The sequence below is a fragment of the Callithrix jacchus genome, chromosome 3 (genome assembly GCF_049354715.1).
Source record: "Callithrix jacchus isolate 240 chromosome 3, calJac240_pri, whole genome shotgun sequence".
Lineage (NCBI taxonomy): Eukaryota > Metazoa > Chordata > Mammalia > Primates > Cebidae > Callithrix > Callithrix jacchus.
This window is the reverse complement of record NC_133504.1, coordinates 8,409,859-8,422,324: the sequence shown is the minus strand read 5'-3', so window position 1 is coordinate 8,422,324 and position 12,466 is coordinate 8,409,859. Positions and strand designations below refer to the sequence as shown.

Below are 12,466 nucleotides of genomic sequence, written 5' to 3'. Positions count from 1 at the left end.
AATATACCATAAGTAAATATTGATTCTAGACCTCGGTATTTCCTCTTTGACTGTTACATATATTTAATCCTGCATGTCTGCAAGCAGATTTAGTCCATGCACAGTCTGAGCTAATTCTCACGGTACCAGGAGGGCTTCTTGACAAGTCTCCACCGACAAGAGGACCTCATGCTCCTTCTTCTATCATAAAAAAAGTGGAAATGGGTGGTGGCAAGATGGCTGGGCAGGGACAGCTCCAGTCTGCAGCTCCCGGTGAGACCAACACAGAAGGCTGGTGATTTCTGCATTTCCAACTGAGGTGCCCGGCTCATCTCATTGGGACTGGTTAGACAGTGGGTACGGCCAGCAGATGGCGAACCAAAGCAGGGTGGCGCAGTGCCTCACCCGGGAAGTGCGAGGGGTCGGGGGACTCCCTCCCCCAGCCAAGGGAACATGAGGGACTGTGCTGAGGAACGGTGCACGCGGGCCCAGATACTGCACTTTTCCCGTGGTCTTCGAGATCCACAGACCAGGAGATTCTCGCGGATGCCTACGCCACAAGGGCCCTGGGTTTCAAGCACAAACTGGGTGGTCCTTTAGGGAGACCCCGAGCTGCAGGAGGGAGTTTTGGTTTCCGTTTCGGTTTTGGTTTTTTCCCCAGTGGCTTTTTCACTCCCCTGGAAAGGAGGCTGAAGCCAGGGAGCCAAGTGGTCTAGCTCAGTGGGTCCCACCCCCACGGAGCCCAGCAAGCTAATGCCATTTGACCCAGCAATCCCGTTACTGGGTATATACCCAAAGGATGATGAATCATTCTGCTATAAAGACACACGCACACGCATGTTTGTTGCAGCGCGGTTCAAAATAGCGAAGACTTGGAACCAACCCAAAAGGCCATCACTGATAGACCGGATAAAGAAAACGTGGCGGCTGCGTGTGAGCTGCTGGTGGGGTGGTCAGCGCAATGCCCAAGGCCAAGGGCAAGACCCGGAGGCAGAAGTTTGGTTACAATGTCAACCGAAAGCGTCTGAAGCGGAATGCTCGACGGAAGGCAGCGCCGCGGATCGGGTGCTCACATATGTGACATGCCTGGGACCACGCCAAATCCATGCGGCTGAACCTGGCCGAGATGGGGTTGGCTGTGGACCCCAACGAGACGGTGCCCCTCCGTAAGAGAAAGGTGAAGGTCATGGAGGTGGACATAGCGGCGAGCCCTAAGGAGCTTGTGCAGAAGCCCTATGTGCTGAATGACATGGAGGCAGAAGCCAGCCTCCCAGAAAAGAAAGGAAATACTCCGTCTCGGGACCACATCGACTACATACACTACATGGTGGAGAACCACGGGGAGGACTATAAGGCCATGGCCCACGATGAGAAGAATTGCTATCAAGATACCCCAAAACAGATTCGGAATAAGCTCCATGTCTACGAACGCGTTTACCCAGTAGAGTGGCAAGACTGCCTCGATTCTTTGCAGAAGAATAAGATGGAGCTTGAGTGACTGGTTTACATCACACCTGCCCCAGGCTGAGGCCTCTTCCTGGACCAGGGAAGAGGCCTGAAGCTGGAGCCACAGTGTAAGGCAAGGAGGGCTGTGTGGCTCCAGAGGGGCTGGCCAGATCCCGTAGAATCAGAAGGTTTTACACACACACACACACACACACACACACACCACACGCATACTCCCCACTCTGGGGAAAGAACTGTTACAGAGGCTCCAATTTATATTCTTCTGGGGTTCATGGAAAAGCCAGAACCTGTTGTTGGTGGGTAGCTTATTTGAATATGTGTGTACATAAGAAAATAAACATATTTTACTTCTCTGAAAAAAAAAAGAAAATGTGGCACATATATACCATGGAATACTATACAGCCATAAAAAAGGATGTCTTCATGTCCTTTGCAGGGACATGGATGAAGCTGGAAGCCATCATTTTCAGCAAACTAACACAAGAACAGAAAACCAAACACCTCATGTTCTCACTCATAAGTGGGAGTTGAACAACGAGAACACAGGGACACAACGAGAACACAAGGAGGGAAACATCACACACCAGGGCCTGTTGGGAGGTGGGGGGCTAGGGGAGGGATAGCATTAGGAAAAATACCTGATGTAGATGATAGGTTGATGGGTGCAGCAAATCACCATGGCACTTGTATACCTTTGTAACACACCTGCACATTCTGCACATGTATCCCAGAACTTAAAGTATAGTTAAAAAAAAAAAAAAAGTGGAAGTGGCTCAGTGTGACGGCTTAGATATGTAATTACAGCAGTTTGGGAGGCTGAAGCAGGAGAATTGCTTGAGCCCAGGGGTTTGAGACTAGTCTGGGCAACATAGCCAGATCCCATCTCTATAAGCGCATGCACCTGTAGTCCCAGCTGCTCTGGAAACTGAGGTGGGAGGATCACTTGGGCCCAGGAGTTTGAGATTGCAGTGAGCCACGGTTGTGCCACTGCACTCCAGCCTGGGGACAGTGAGACTTTATCTCCCCCTGAAAGAAGGAAGAGAAGGGGAGGAGAGGGGAGAGGAGGGGAGGGGAGGGGAGGGGAGGGGAGGTGAAAGGAAGGAAGGGAAGGAAGGGAAGGAGGGAGGGGGGTAAGGGAGGGAGGAAGAAAGGAAGGAGAAAGGAAGGAAGGGAGGGAGGGAGGGAGAAAGGAAGAAAGGAAAGAGGATGGAGGGAGGGAAAGGGAAGGGCAAGACAAGGGAGGGAGGGAGGAAGGAAGGAGAAGGAAAGAAAGAAAGAAAAAGAGAGAGAAAGGAAGGAAGGAAGGAGGAAAATAAGAAAAAGGAAGTACTTTCACTTTTTCCAGTAGCATTTGGCATATGCTTAGAGGCATTTTGAAACACTATAGGATTCTCATAAAAGACTATTTTTAAAATATCTGAGTGTCAGCAAGAAGGGTGTGTGCTTTTGAATACGTATTCTTATTACTAGAAAGTTTCCAGGATTGCTGAAATTACATTATAGTCTTAAAATCCTTTTTATTTGTTTATGGACAAAAAAGGCTTAGATTGTCAGAATCCAGATAAAGCCACATGCAACTGTATTTCCTAATATTAATATTCTGTGGAATAAGGTGACATTAGAAAGAGATTAGTTCCTGCTAGACACACGTTTTTACATAAATGAATGTCTGATCCTATAGTTTCACGGCAGAACTTTCTGGCTGCGAATCAAAAAAGCACAACATACATTCATCTTGCCTCTTCCTGTGTTCCTAAACGAACTGTAACCTTGAATCAAGATTTCATTGTCATAGACAGCAGAATTTCACCAAATAGCTGTGACACCACCTATGTCAAAGTTATGAAGGTAAAACCAAACTCTCAGTTTTCATGTTTCATGCAATAATCTACACATATATTTCCTCCATCTCCAAAAACACATAAATATGTAATGGCACAGAGCCTTTTCTAATGCTCAGGTGAGAAAAGGCACATTTGCTTCTTAGACTAGATTTTAGCCTGAAACTCATAAATCACGAGGACTGTCAGTGAAGGCAAAATACTCATCTTTCCTTTAGTCTAAACAAAAGCCCTGGGAATGAGCCTCAGAAGAAAAAACTTTGAAGATATGTGCAGAAGCCCCCAAATTATGTTTCTGTGCATCTCTGTAATGTTATATCTACCTACAGCTATTGTATACATTGTATATTATATCACACTAGCGGCTTTTTAACAGGTGATATTTCGCATGCATGTAAGTTTAAAACAAGACGTTTTCTGTAGTAAGTAAGTTACTAGCCTCTGAGACCCATAAGAGAAATTCTGAATTGAAAATTTTCCTCCAGAAAAGGTCAGAAAGAAGAACCCTGGCAAGTAATAATTTAATATTTTTTTCTTCTGTGTAACACTCAATATATCCAGCTTTTTTCTCTAATCAAGATCTATAAATACAATAAAAGTAAATAATATTTCACCACAGAACTTGTTATACACATATTCTGGCTAAAGACCAGATGCAATCTAATTTTCCCAGTAAGTGGAGAATAATTGTCAAAGTCATGTATCTTAACATTTTATCATTTTATTTTAAAGACAGAATTTGTTCTGTCTGTAAAATGAAGAAAAAAATTGTAAAGGAAACAATTTTTATGAAGTCTATCAACACTAAAAATGTGCTCGTAAAACCCAGATCTGGTCTGAAATAGAATATGTGAAAGGCAAGCTCATGAAAATGCATGAACTATAAAAATGGTTTTCATTACTGGCAGGTAGTTTCAGCAGAAAGCCATTATTAAATTAATAATTAACCCTTAAAAGAGAAAACTCAAAAAAAGAATAAAGTACATGTGTAGCACTTACTGACCAGCACTGGACACGCTGAGTCTGAATCATTTTCTAGCTGATTCTGCTCCCAGCTTTTTCACTCGGAACATGGCGGTCTTGAGCGAGATGCCCAGGCAGGAGATGCTCAGGACAGGGGTCTTGATGGAACATTATCCTACACGAGCTCTGTACCCTGGCACCTAATGAGGTTTACAAAAAGAATTGATAAGACAACCTACCCTCACTTTGAAGTGAGAACTTGGAGGCTGAGCTAGGTGTTTCACACCTGTAATCTCAGAACTTTGGGAGGCTGAGGCGGGAGGATCTCCTGAGTCCAGGAGTTCGAGGCTGCAGTAAAGTATGATCGTGCCGCACTCCAGCCTGAGCAGGAAAGAAACACACCATCTTAAAAAAGAAGATTGTACATTAATTATTAACGCGAACATCAATATACATCAGTATGTGTAATTGTGAAGAAGGCTCTGTCAAGTCCTATAATCAACTTCTAGTTTCTCCACTGTGAAAATCCTGGAATGGGCTTTATGTTTATTTGGCCTGGCAACTCAGTCTCTCTGTCTCTGTCTCTGTCTCTCTGTCTCTCTTTTTCTCTCTTTCTCTCCTTCCTCCCTCCCAAATCTTTCATTTGTCAACAATCATGTAGAAATAATCAGCTTTCTGCAAGCGACAGTGATAGGATGGCAGTTGAAATCCCATCGTGGGAGTTTAGTCACCTCAGATTCAGGATGTGAATTGAAAATAGAATTTCTGTTATTGCTCCTGACTCATGTAAGCACTACTCAGGAGATATTTGCTGAAGTAGGCACTCCGTTCTAGTCACTCAGGATATAGCAGTGAACACAAAAAATTCTTGCTCACACAAGAATTTAGCTGGGGGAGACAAGAGAGTAAACGAATATGTAATATTCTGGGTGGCTGGAAACGCTATGAAGAAAAATAAAGCGGGGGAGGGAACAGAACATGACGTGCAGGGGCTTGCAATGGACTCATCAGGGAAGGCTCTGCGAAGCACTGATGTCTGAGAAGAAGAATGAAGAAGAGCAGGTGAGTCAGGCAGATTCACAGAGAACCAAGCATTGGAGAGAGTAAGTGCAAAGGCTCGAACGCAGCCAACGCTAAGCGTGTTCAAGGAACAAGAAAGAAACCAGAGTGGCCGACGCAGTGTGAAGGGGGGAAGGTCTGGGCAATGAAAATGGTAACGAATGAAGAAGGTAACCTGGAGCCAGGTAACGGAGGGACTTAGACAATGATGGGGATTTAGGGTTTTACTCTGAGAGACGTGGAAAACCAGCCACGAGTCTCAAACAAAGGAGCGGCACCATCCAACTTACGCTTTCAAAAGATTACCCTGGAAGGTATGTGAAAGAAATAGATTGGAGAGTTACAAGGACAGAATCAGAGATGTTCATTACAAGGCTATTCAAGGCTTCCATCTTTAACTCTATTGGAGTGACAAGTGCTGGCCTTGCCCTCCTACTGTAAACAATTGGAAAACTGAAGAAAGCTATGAAACACTTCCTATCAAATTCAAATTTTATACCAGACTTAGACACTGGACAAGAGATTTCACAGGACTTTGATATGTGATCAAAAGGGTGGGGGGAAACATAGTCTTACCTCAGCTGTCTGCTTGGAGGTATTTTTTGGACTATGCTGCAGGGAGAGAGAATCCAAGCAATAGACCGGGATTTCATCAAGTGAGATAAGCAGGGATCAGGTAGCAGGTATTTGCCAGGTGGATACTGAGGGGTAGGATGCATCCGGATAAAGAGATATGGAAATCAACAGAGGGATTCCCTTGAGTCTATTGCTGAATATTAATATGTCCGTGGATAGGCCCGGCAAGGGTCTCCTGGGAAGCTGGAAGCCAAACAGTTCTCAGAGCTCACACTGTCCTGGGAGATAATCAAGACATGCCAGCCAGGCACGGTGGCTCAACCTGCAATCCCAGCACTTTGGGAGACCAAGGTTTGCAGATCACTTGAGCCCAGGAGCTCAAGACCAGTTTGGGCCACAGGGTGAAACCCCATCTCTACTAAAAATATAAAACTTAGCCAGGAGCATGCACCTGTAGACCCAGCTACTTGGGAAGCTAAGCAGGGAGGATTGCTTGAGCCCTAAGGCAGAGGTTGCAGTGAACCAAGATTGCATTGCACCTCTGCACCCCAGCCTGGGTGACAGAGAAACACCATCTCAAAGAAACAAAAATGAAAACCCCATGCCAACCAGTGCAGAAAAACCTCACTAACATCTAGGGCATCAGTAGGATGATGCTTTAGATACAGAGCTCGACTAGGTCTAAAGTGAGGATGATTGTCCTACCCCAGCAAAGCCGGTGACAAGCCCCGAAAGGTGAAGCTGAACTGCGAGTTTCTTAACTACCTGCCAAAATAAATGTCAACACATTTTAAAGAAATTTAGCAAAACCGAGACATGAACAACATGCTATTCAAAATTTTCAGCATCCAAGAAAAATTACTAGACATGCAAGAGCAGAAAAGAGGCTTCAAACCAGGAGAAAAATCAGTCAATAAGAAGCTAGAAATATAGTGGCCCCCTCTTCTCCATAGGGGATCCATTTTATGACCCCACACACCACCTTCTGCAATGCATGCCTGAAACCATGAACAATACCAAAACTTATGCATACTATGTTTTTACCTATACATATAAACCTATGAGAAAATTTAATTTATAAATTAGGCACAGTCAGAGATTAACAGCAGTAACTAATAGTAAAACAGAACATTGGGAGGCCGAGGCGGGTGGATCACGAGGTCAAGAGATCGAGACCATCCTGGTCAACATGGTGAAACCCCGTCTCTACTAAAAATACAAAAAATTAGCTGGGCATGGTGGCGCGTGCCTGTAATCCCAGCTCCTCGGGAGGCTGAGGCGGGAGAATTGCTTGAACCCAGGAGGCGGAGGTTGCAGTGAGCCGAGATTGTGCCATTGCACTCCAGCCTGGGTAACAAGAGTGAAACTCCGTCTCAAAAAAAAAAAAGCAGAACAATTACAGGAATATACTCTCATGCGAGTCATGTAAATGTGGTCTCTCGCTCTTTCTCAAAATATGTCATTGTACTACACTCACCCATCGCCCTGTGATCTGTCAATCTAATCACTGAGACACCTACCAAGTGACTAACAGGCAGGCAGCTCATAAAACTGAGGTACAACGGATGATTCTCATCCTGGGCAGGACAGGGCAGGACAGTGGGAGGCTTCATCGTGCTACTCAGAATGGTACACCGTTTAAAACATAGGAAGTGTTTACTTCTGGAATGTTCTTTTTAATATTTTCAGACCACTGTTGATCATGGATAACTGAAACTGTGGAAAATAAAACTGTGGACAAGGGGGGACCATGGCAGAAGGCAAATCAAATGGAAAGTAAGCAGAGGAAAGGAAATAATAAAGATAAGAGTATAAATCAATGAAACAGAAATTGACATCCAATAGAGAACATTAATGAATCCCAAAGCTGGTTCTTTGAAAAATCGGCAAAGTTGATAAACCTATAGTTAAATTGCCAAAAATAAAAAGGAAAAAGGACGGAAAACGATTTGGGCCAAATTGTGTCCTCCCAAAACCCAGATGTTAAAGCCCTCATCTCCAGTGCCACTGTATTTGGAGATAGAACCTTTAAGGAAATAATTAAATTAGGCCATAAAATTGAGACTCTATACAAAAATTAGCCAGGCATGGTGATGCACATCTGTAATCCCAGCTACTTGGGAGGTTGAGGGAGGAGAATTGCTTGAACCCAGGAGGCAGAGGTCGCAGTGAGCGGAGATCACACCATTGCACTCCAGCCTGGACGACAGAGCCAGACTCTGTCACACACACACAAAATAAGATTGAGCCCCTAAACCAATAGCACTCGTGTCCTTACAGGAAGAGGAAGAGAGGAAGAGACGCCAGAGCTTTCTCTCCTCCACACATGCATAAAGAAAGGCCCTAGAAGGACACAGTGAGAAGGCAGCACTTGGCAAGCCAAGAGAGCCCTCACCAGATCCAAAATCTCTGACACCTCGATCTTGAACTTCTAGTCTCCAGAACTGTGAGAAAATGAGTTTCTGTTATTTAAACCATCCAGTCTGCGGTATTCTGTTACAGCAGCCCAAGCTGATAATAGTAATAATGATAATCCGTATTTCAGTACCAAGAGATGGGGTGCCTCTGTAACAAACATCTAAAAACGTGGAAGTGACTTTGGAAATGGAAAATGGGCAGAGGCTGAATGAGCTCTGAGGTGCATGCTAGAAAATGCCTAAATTGCCATGGAAGGACTTTAGTAAAAATAAGGATGTTACAGCGATTCTGGTGAGAGCTCAAGAAGAGTGGGGATAGCTGTAGAGAAAGTGAAAGCCTTTATCAGCTTAGAAAATATATATCATCACGAGTAGAATACTAATCGAAATAGGACATTAAATATGCCTCTGAACAGAAAGAGACCATGGTGGATGGCAGGCGGGACTAGACTGCAGCTCCAACTCAGACAGACAGAGCAGCGTGTGAAGGCTCACATCATCAACTTTCACTCCAAAATGACTGCAAGAACAAACCAGCAATCCCGAGAGGACCCACAGACCCTCTGAAGAAAGTGGACTGCTCCTGCAGGACGGGTAGACGCCCCAAATACTGTGAGTGCCCAAATTGTGGACGTGGGAAAGGGAGATACTCTATCCCAAACACACCCCACCACTGGGGAAACTGAAGGTCTAGTTTGTAGCTAAGTTTCTGACCTTACTGGAGCTGAGTCAATTTAGAGAGATGAGCAAAATACAGAGATAGAGGAAGCAGCGGGAAAGGTCCTGGGAGCTTGCTGGGTCACCTAGCAGGCCATTCCTGCCTGGCACCACAGGGATCCTTCGGAAGGGTGGCCAGAGGCACAGGGGAAAATGCCACAGGGAGAAGGAAATCTCCAGCTGAACTCTGTAACAATTTGAACCTGGTGACAAGCTCCCTGGCCAGAACTTGGGGGAGGGTGTAAATTCAGGAGGCCAACCAGCACAAAAATAGAACATTAAACCACCAAAGCTAAGAACCCTCACAGAGTTCATTTCACCCTCCTGCCACTTCCACCAGAACAGGGGCTGGTATCCACAGCTGAGAGACCTACAGCTGATTCACATCACAGGACTCTCTTGCTGGGTAGCTGGACCCAGAAGAGAGAGAACAATCACTGCAGCTTGGCTCACAGGAAGCCACATCCATAGGAAAAGGGGGCGGGGTGCTACATCAAGGGAACACCCTGTGGGACAAAAGAATCTGAACAGCCTTCAGCCCTAGACCTTCCTTCTGACAGAGCCGACCCAAATGAGAAGGAACTAGAAAACCAACTCTGATAATATGACAAAACAAGGCTCTTTAATACCTCCAAAAAATCACACTAACTCCCCAGCATGGATCCAAACCAAAAAGAAATCTCTCATTTACCTGAAAAAGAATTCAGGAGTTTAGTTATTAAGCTAATCAGAAAGGCATCAGAGAAAGGCAAAGCAAGGAAATCCAAAAAAGGATACAATAAGTGAAGAGAGAAATATTCAAGGACATAGACAGCATGAAGAAAAAAACAATAAAGACTTCAGGAAACACTGTGCACAATTGTAGAAATGCAAAATGTTCTGGAAGGTCTCAGCAATAGAATTGAACAAGTTGAAGAAAGAAATTCAGAGCTCGAAGACAAGGTCTTTGAATTAACCCAAGCCAACAAAGACAAAAAAAAAACTAAACACACACACACACACACACACACAATGGGAAGCCTATTAGACTTATAGCAGAAACCCTACAAGCCAGAAGAGAGTGGGGGCCGATATTCAACATCCTTAAAGAACAGAACTTTCAGCCCAGAATTTCATATCCTGCCAAACTAAGCTTCACAATTGAAGGAAAAATAAAATCTTTTATGAACAAGCAAGTACTTAGAGATTTTATTACCACCAGGCCTGCTTTACAAGAGCTTCTGAAAGAAGCATTACACATAGAAAGGAACAACCAGTATTAGCCTTTCTAAAAATATATCAAAAAGTAAAGAGCATCAACATAAAGAAGAATTTACATCAACGAAAGTATAAAACAGCCAGTTAACATCAAATGGCAATAATCCTAAATTTAAATCGACTAAATCCCCCAATCAAAAGATACAGCCAAAACCCAACTGTATGCTACATCCCGACCCATTTCACATGCAGGGATACACAAAGACTCAAAACAAAGGGATGGAGAAAGATTTACCAACCAAATGGAGAGCAAAAATAAATAAATAAATAAATAAAAAGCAGGAGTTGCAATTCTCGCATCTGATAAAATAGATTTCAAAGCAACAAAGATATAGTGGTAAAAGGATCAATGCAACAATAAGAGCTAACGATCCTAACACCCAGATACATAAGACCCATAAAGAGATTTAGACTCAACGAGACAGAAAATTAATAAGGATATCCAGGACTTGAACTCAGATCCGGAACAAGTAAACTCAATAAATATTTATAGAGTTCTCCATTTTAAATACACAAAATATTGATCGGCCATTATTAATACCCATTTTTAGAATAAAGCTACATTCCCGTTCTCTCTCCCTTTTTTTCTTCCTCTTTCTTCCTCTCCTTCACTCCTTTTTTTTTGTCTTTCTTTCCAAAAAAAAAAACAGAATAGGAAAACATGAACAAAGCCTCCAAGAAGTCTGGGATCATATTAAACCAAGCCTGAAAATAATTGGTGTCCTGAGGAAGAAGAGAAATCTAAAAGTTTGGAAAACGTATTTGGGGGAATAATTGAAGGAAACTTCTCTGGTCTTGCTAGAGACCTAGACATCCAAATACAAGAAGCGCAAAGTGCACCTGGGAAATTCCTTGCAAAAAGGTTATCGCCCAGCCACATTGTCACCAGGAATCTGAAGTTAAGACAGAGGAAAAAAATCTTTAGAGCAGTGAGATAAAAGCACCAGGTAACCTATAAAGGAAAAACCTATCAGATTAACAGCAGATTTCTCAGCAGAAACCCTACAAGGTAGAAGGGATTGGGGCCCTATCTTCAGCCTCCTCAAACAAAACAATTATCAGCCAAGAATTTTGGATCCAGTGAAATTAAGCATCATATATGAGGGAAAAATACATTGCTTTTCATACAAACAAATGCTGAGAGAATTCACCACTACCAAGCCACCACTACAACAGCTGCTAAAAGGAGCTCTTAATCTTGAAACAAATCCTGGAAACACCAAAACGGAACCTCTTTAAAGCATAAACCACACAGAATCTATAAGACAAAAAACAGCAAAAATGAAAAAAAAAAAAAAACAAGGTATACAGGCAACAAATAGCACGATGAATGCAATGGTACCTTACATCTCAATACTAACACTGAATATAAATGACCTAAATATTCCACTTAAAATACGCAGAATTGACTGGGCACAGTGGGTCATGCCTGTATTCCTACATGTAGTAGGAATACTACTCAGCCATAAAAAGGAATAAATTAAAGGCATTTGCAGTGACCTGGATTTTGGAGACTTGGGGGGACGGGCGAGAAGGGATGAGGGATGAAAGAGTGCAGACAAAGTTCAGTGTGTACTGCTTGGGTGATGGGTGCACCAGATCTCACAAATGCCCCCTTCTCAGGAACCAGGCAAAGATGTCCCCTCTCAGATATCCTCTCTCACCAAATTTGCAGAACACCAAAGAAAAAGAAGACTATATAATAAAAGCAATCAGGGAGAAAAGATGACTCGGTTAGGAATGGCAATTATACTTAGGACCTCTCGGCATCAACAATATAACTCAAAAGACAGTGGAACCATATTTTCAACATGCTGAGAGAAAATATCTGTCAGCCTAGAATTATGTTCTTGGCAAAACAATCTTTCAAGAACAGGGGTAAAACAAAGACCTTTTCAGGCAAACAAAAGCTGAACTTGATTCTAGGAGAATTATATTAAAGAAAATTTCAAGGACAAGAAAAAGTTAAATTATCTCAAAAGGAAGGTCTGAGACCAAGGAATGATAAGCAAAGATACTGGCAAATATCAGGTAAATATAAATAAATACTGAGAATAAAGCAGTAAGAATGTTTATAGGGTAAACATAAAAGTAAAAATACTGGACAGAAACAGTGTAGAAGTTGGGAGCCTGATCAGGGTTAAAGCATTATAAGAACTTGTATTTGTTTATTAGAAGGTAAAGTTAGTA

The 12,466-nt window shown here is 43.2% G+C and overlaps 1 long non-coding RNA gene and 1 pseudogene across 1 annotated transcript in view; one reads left to right on the top strand and one right to left on the bottom strand.

Annotated features, from left to right (window-relative positions):
• Positions 1-910: 910 nt before the first annotated feature.
• On the top strand, positions 911-1,477 carry LOC100390826 (nucleolar protein 16 pseudogene; annotated as a pseudogene).
• Positions 1,478-4,089: 2,612 nt separating this feature from the next.
• The window catches only part of LOC144581904 (uncharacterized), a 46,623-nt gene continuing 38,246 nt past the window's right edge, over positions 4,090-12,466 (bottom strand). The window contains exon 4 of the long non-coding RNA XR_013533318.1: positions 4,090-4,450. This is a non-coding gene — a long non-coding RNA (uncharacterized LOC144581904). The remainder of the gene's footprint in view (positions 4,451-12,466) is intronic.